This window comes from Panthera uncia, chromosome E3 (assembly GCF_023721935.1).
Source record: "Panthera uncia isolate 11264 chromosome E3, Puncia_PCG_1.0, whole genome shotgun sequence".
Classification (NCBI taxonomy): Eukaryota; Metazoa; Chordata; class Mammalia; order Carnivora; family Felidae; genus Panthera; species Panthera uncia.
In genome coordinates, this window is record NC_064815.1 from 32,855,224 (window position 1) to 32,861,381 (window position 6,158).

At 64.6% G+C, this 6,158-nt stretch overlaps 1 protein-coding gene across 4 annotated transcripts in view; it reads left to right on the forward strand.

The window, feature by feature from the left end:
* The window catches only part of MAD1L1 (mitotic arrest deficient 1 like 1), a 317,349-nt gene that overhangs the window by 271,079 nt on the left and 40,112 nt on the right, over positions 1–6,158 (forward strand). The window lies entirely within an intron of this gene.

Sequence of the window (6,158 nt, forward strand, 5' to 3'; positions counted from 1 at the left end):
GGGACAGTGAGTTGGCCGAGCGTCATCCTCCTCGACCCTCGTGCCCGGCAGGGCCTGCTTCAGAGCCTGAGCGGGCAGAGCGGGCAGAGACAGCGGGCGGGAAGCGCTGTGCCCAGAGGCTGACCACCCTCGGTGCACGGCGGCCCCACCCCTTCTCTGAGCCCCTGCCTCCCTGCCGTGGAGCCAGGGCCCTCATCCCGCCTCTACACGGACGCCCCGAGGGGACAGGCCATGGAGCGGAGCTCGGTGAGCATCGGGAGGTGGGCGATTGGCCTCTTGCCATTGCCGTCCCTGGCCGCGGACCCCACGGGTGTGCCCGCCGTCATCCCTGCCCCCTGGGCCCCTCCAGACCGCAGGGGCGCAGTGCTGGGGATGCCCGGGGACGGAGCACAGCTGGTCATCCAGCCCCGCCCACAGCCGGGTCCGGGCAGGCCATCGTCCCCCCTCACTGCCTTGCACACGGTGCCCTTGGAGCAGCCCCGGCTCAGCCTGGGCTCCAAGAGCTGTTCTTTCAAGTGGTGAAATATTAGTGCCTTTTCCTGGCTTCTAAACCTGAGAACCTTAGCATTGGCTAAGTGGTTTTATTCACTTTTCAGAAAGAAAAATGACTCTGTCCCGAGTCCCCAAAGGGAAATTTCAAAAGCTGCTTCCCGTTCTTAAACACAGCGCAGCTGCAGGGGCCAGGCCGCCTGCCTTTGACGGCTCGGCCGGCGGCCAGTGCACGGCTTCCCTGCCCCCTGTGTCCTCCTCCCGGCCTCCCTCACGAGGGGTCGGGAGCCATTCGTGGGGTGGGAGAGTTTGTCTGTGGGGATAGGATGGGAAGAAGGAGGTCTGTCTGCGGGGTGGGAGGTGTCCATCCATGGGGTGGGGGTGGGGTTTCTGTCCATGGGGTAGGGCGGGAGGGAAGAGGGTCGGCCTGTGGGGGGGGGGGGGGGGGGGGGGGTTTTCCTGGGGGGTGTCTGACATAGCTCTGCGCCCTGCCCGCCCAGCCTGGAGACCAGTCGGTTACTTCTGGGGTTTCCCTTGTGTGGTCTCCCCTCCCAGGATCTCCGGATGTATCTTTTCTTTGGCGTTTTCTGTCTCTGTCTTTGGTGGGGCGCTGTCGGGGAGGCCCTTCCGCGTTCCGTTGTCCGCGCTTCCGTGCGTGTCTGTAACGGCATCGCTTCCGCGGATCGCGCGTTGTTGCTGCTGCCTCGGACGCCTCTCCACCACAGCGTCCGTCGTAACCTGCGTGTGCGGGAGGCAGGCCCCGCGCCCTGCGGGTCGTTCTCCGGGCCGGCGGTCCTCCTCCTGGGGCCGGTCTGCTGGGCACCGGGAAGGCTGCCCGCCAGCCGCATGTGAAGGCCGGTTCAGACCCCGCAGGGGCCGCTGGCGCAGATCGACCTCCTGCCGGGCCCTGTGCTTGTGGACCCCGGGTCCACGGGGGCCGGGGGCACAGGCATCAGGGGGTGTTCTATTCGTCACAGCAGCCCTGAGGCCTGTCACCCCTGCCTTGGGAGCAGGGACTGTCTCCCCTCCGGGAGGGGCAGGGCCATCACCTGGCGTGCAGGGAGGAGTCCTGCTCCCCGGTGCGGACCCCCCACCACAGCTCCAGACGGCCTCCCTGCCGCCCAGGACGGTGAGGTCCCACTCACCCAGGCCCGCTGGGCCCGGTTCCTCTCCTGAATTCACTGTTCATCCTCTAAGATTTTGTCCGCCCTCTTGTCTGCCGCTGCCTCCCCGCCCTCCTCAGTGGTTGCGGTAGGGGGCAAGGTCGAACACGTATGTTCAAGGGTGAGCACGTGCGTTCTACTCGCCGTGTCCGTGGGGAAGCCCCGTATGTGTGTTCCCTTTTGTTGACACTGACTAGAGCCTTTCCGGGGTTATGATTTAGGGTTTTGGAGAAATGGCATTTCGTGTACTCTTGCCTCCTTGAAGTGCACTTGAAACTCAATGGGACAAAAAGTCCTCCCTGCAGCGAGTGTGGAGTCTACGGGGAAAATAACTTACTCAGAGAAGCTTTTGAAGACACTCTGTTGTGTGAAACAGACACTGTCACGTACGCTGAGGACATGTGACACGAGACCGGATCTATTCCAAAGAAGTGATTTCAAAGCTGAGGAGTCTGGGAGTCAGCTAGGAAGCATGACGGGCTGCTCCAGGCCTGTGTAAAGGCCCTGAGGTGGGGAGGAGAGTGGTGCTTCTGGAATAGAGCCAGGGCAGTTGCGGCTGGAGAGGCGGCGGGCCCGGACGCTCGGCACAGGCCTGGTGGCCGCAGGAGGGTGTCTCCCCTTCAGAGCTTAGAATTCTGTCCAGAGGACTTGGGCCCCGGCACAGGACTGGAACCCAAGGGACAGAGGGCCTGACCCGGCCGCCAGTGCCGCTCTGAGCTCGGTGACTGTGCTGGGAGGCCTGGGATCCCGGTCCCAGCTCTGCCCTGCGTGGGTCTCCAGCCCTCCCCCCGCCAGCCTCCTCCCCGGGATGGTGCTTATTCTACACTCAGAATCCTCTGAACCACGATGTGGGTCAGGGAAGCCCGTTAACAGGGAGCCATTGCCTTGAAAGGTCCCAGGATGGAGCTGAGGCCGCCGCGTGTGGGACAGGGTAAGGCCCGAGGTCTGTCTGTCCCTCAGAATGGCCACCGTGCAGAGTCACACCCGGTCACCTCACTGGCGTGCTCAGGCCACACGAGAGGAGAGACGTGGACCGCAGGCCCCGGGCTGCCCTCCTAAGGGCCGTTGGCATCTTGGCACGTGTCTCTGCCACGTCCTGTCTGCTTGTGCTTCTCGAAGGCCCTGGGAGCAAGAGGAACTCAGAGCTAAGGGTTGCACGTCACTGCCTCCATCCCGAGGCTGGGTCAGAGGTCCCACGGAGCCGACCGGGACCTCCCAAGTGGAGCTGCCGCCCCCCACCCCCCAACCTCCAGCTCCCCGCACCTTCCCCAGCAAACCGGTACGCAGGGAACTGAGTCACGGAGGCGCGTGTGCTGTGAGTGAAATGAAGGCACAGCCGGGCTCTGCTGGCCGGTGCGGCCACGTGCGGGGGCCCCGCAGAGGCTTGCTGCTGGGAGAGTCCCGCCGTCCACCGGTCTGTCTCTCACCTGCTCTCCCTGCTCCTCTGGGATAAGACTTTCTCCGAATTTTAGACTGTGAACTGCTCTCCAGAGCCATGTGCCCATAACCGCTCCTTCATCGTGCCATCTCCGCTCTCTCCTGCCAGCCTTACGTAAGGGAGAGTTTATTTTTGTTCCGTGTCCTTCCCACGGGCTCTCCCAGCGGCCTTCTAGGACTCCGGAAGGAGCCAGGTGTTGGGCACGGATGGGGAGGGTGGGAGGTGGGGGGGAGTCCGAGCCATCCAGGGGCAGTCCACCCGTGGATGTGGATGTGGCTGTGGAGGGAACCAGCCGGCCTGCGTGGGGCCGCGTGCCAGTTGAAAAGCAGGTACATGGCCCCTGGACCTTGCCATCCATCCCTGGCCTGCACCACCCCTGCCCGCCCTGCACACCTGAGCTCTGGGCGACCACGTCCTCTGTCTGGCGCCCGCTTGTTCGTTGGCCTCCCTTGTCCCTCACCAAGGACTCTTGGAGAGCCTTTCACAGGGCTGCCACGGGGAAGATGGACAGGGTGGCCCAAAGAGAGAAGAGCATGGCAGGAGGGCATGTTCCTTTAGCCCGTGTTGCCAGAGGGCAGGACGGGGCGGAGGGTGAGTCTGGCCCGGTGCAGCCTCCAGCCGTGGGCCTGATCCCAGGCCTGAGGGGAGGGGGTCCGGGCACGAGGTCCTCATCCCAGGCATCTGGTGATGCCTGAGACGTGCACACGGCAGGAGGGGTCCGGAAGCGGGCGGTCCCGGAGCTCTCCGCAGACCCGACGAGGCCACTTGCATGCTGAGCCGGCCTTGCCCGATGGCCTCGGTGGGCGGCCGTGGCCGGGTGCCTGCGGGTGGGTGCGGAGTGGGGTCACCGTGGACCCCAGGGGTCACCGGCCCTTGGCAGGCCGCCTAACCCCACCCACAGGAAGCCTCGGCTCGCTCTGGGGAAGAGGCCACATCCGAGCAATGGCTTTTCCAAGGCAAAAGGCACATCTTTTATTTATTTAATCCAAACCATCGTGTGAATTATTCATTCACGTTTATGTAAGCGATTGAAAGGCAGAATAGGGGGGAGGTCAGAGCACTGACTTTGCCGTGCCCTAAATCACAGCGAGAGCTCACGGCGTCCCCACCCCAACGTGCTGCATTAAGGTGACCGCACCTGAGGACCGGCACCAGGCAGACGGGGGGCAGAGCCCTCTGTACCTCTGACAGCCTGTGTGACCTTGAGGAAGTCACTCCCCCATCCAAGCTTCCCCTCGCTTGTCAGAGAGTGACAGGGGGCCCGCCTGGTGTGGTGGGGACCGCACTGGGTGAGACAGAGTGTGCGAGGAGCCCGACGTGGGGGGCGGAGCTCATACCCCAGGCGTCCGCAGCCCCCAGGGGGACTGGAGGGGTGCGGCTTACCCGTGCATTTGCCTGAGTCCGTGCACTTGTAGGAGTTCGTGGATGGGTAATGGGCGGCATCTTGATATCTGTGGGCAAAGGGGCTGTTACCTTCTCCAAGGTCAGGTTGCATTATTACCAAAATTAAATTTTTCCCAATGGGCATCTGAGCTGCATTAAAGGCAGTGCAGTCTGACAGGGGTGAATTATCGCCGCAGAAACGTGGTCAGTGAATCTTTCCTTCCAGGATGGGTTTTTCTCCCGCTTGGCGGGTCCGTCCTCGGTGGGCTGGCCGAGAGACTCAGGGAGGAGCACGGGGTCAGAGCCGCCAATCACCCTTCGGATTTCGTAGTCTGATTACTCGATTAATCAAGGGCTCCGCGCCCGTGTCCCGATGGAGAGGCTCTCTGCTCCGGAAGAAGGATGTCCACCGGGGCCATCGGGGCCGCGTGGTGATGGAGGGCAGGTGAGGGCAGGGCGTGTGACAGGTGGAGGGACCCGCGTGGCGGGGAGGCCGGAAGGAGCCGTGCCCTGGTCTCAGATTCCTCGTTCAGAGCAAGAACGCGGCCGGCCCCGGGCTGCCCGCAGAGCTGTACAAGGTACAGACGAGACCCAGGATACGTGTCCAGAAGCCTGGCGCCGGCCAGGGCGCGTGAGGGGCAGCGGGGCCGCGAGAGCTTGGCCTGGGGCGGATGGCGCTCCCCATGCCAGACACGCGTGGCCCGGCAGTGAATGTCACAAGCCCCTGTTTGTGAACCAGAGCCCACGCCCTCCGCGTCGCCCTGTGACGGCTGCAGGGCGTGTTGGTGCCCGGAGCTGACCGAGCTCCCAGCATCCAAGGTGTGGCCCGAACCCACACGGCACTGTGCTGCGGCCCCGTGGGACCCAGCTTGTCTTTGCGACGCCCCCCTCGGGCAGCTGTGTACCCGACGCGCCTGGGAGCTGGAGGGTCACACGCTCAGGGCCACAGGTCCGCAAGGGCGCGCGGGTGGAGGCTCTCCTGTGTGTCTTTCCCTGGAAGACAGGCTCCCCCCGTCCCCTTCACCTGCTCCAGGAGGTGACCTTTCCTGCTCTCTCCCTGCCCTCAGCCCCGCCAGGGAGCCTCTGGTTGCCGGGCCCGGGCCCGTCCTGGTGACTGTCACAGGATGTGCCACGGGCCCCTTGCTTCAGCTTGAGCAAGAGGGCTCCTGTCCCTGTCACAGCCGGGTTGACCGGCTCCAAGGCCTGGGGTCTCCCACCACCCTCTTAGACGGCACAGCTCCCGTTCCGCCCAGGACGTCCCCGGGCCCTGGAGGGGCTCCCCGACATCAGCTCCAGAGGGACCAGCAGGAAGCTCCTGGCTTCAGAGGCTGGTGTTTGAGGAGAGCCAGCCTTGCTAATTAGTGAGGGGAGAACTGAGGTTTAATTACTGGGAAGGCACCTTGGGTGAAGGATTCGTGATAATTGCTGTGTAGCCTCCTGATGGCTTTGTGCTTGGCACAGCTGGTTTCTCCTGTGCGGCCCTGAACCGTGGCAGGCGTGACGGGTGGGCCTGGGGCCTCTGCCCTGAACCGTCCTGTTAGAGCCTCGAGGGGGCGGGCGGGGGCCCAGGGGACTGTCTGCGCGCAGTGGCCTTGTCTCCGGCGGGGGGGGGGGGGGGGGGGGGGGGGGGGGGGGGGCGCGGGGAGCCGGGGGGCAACGCCGGGGACCCGGAGCGAGGGACGCGG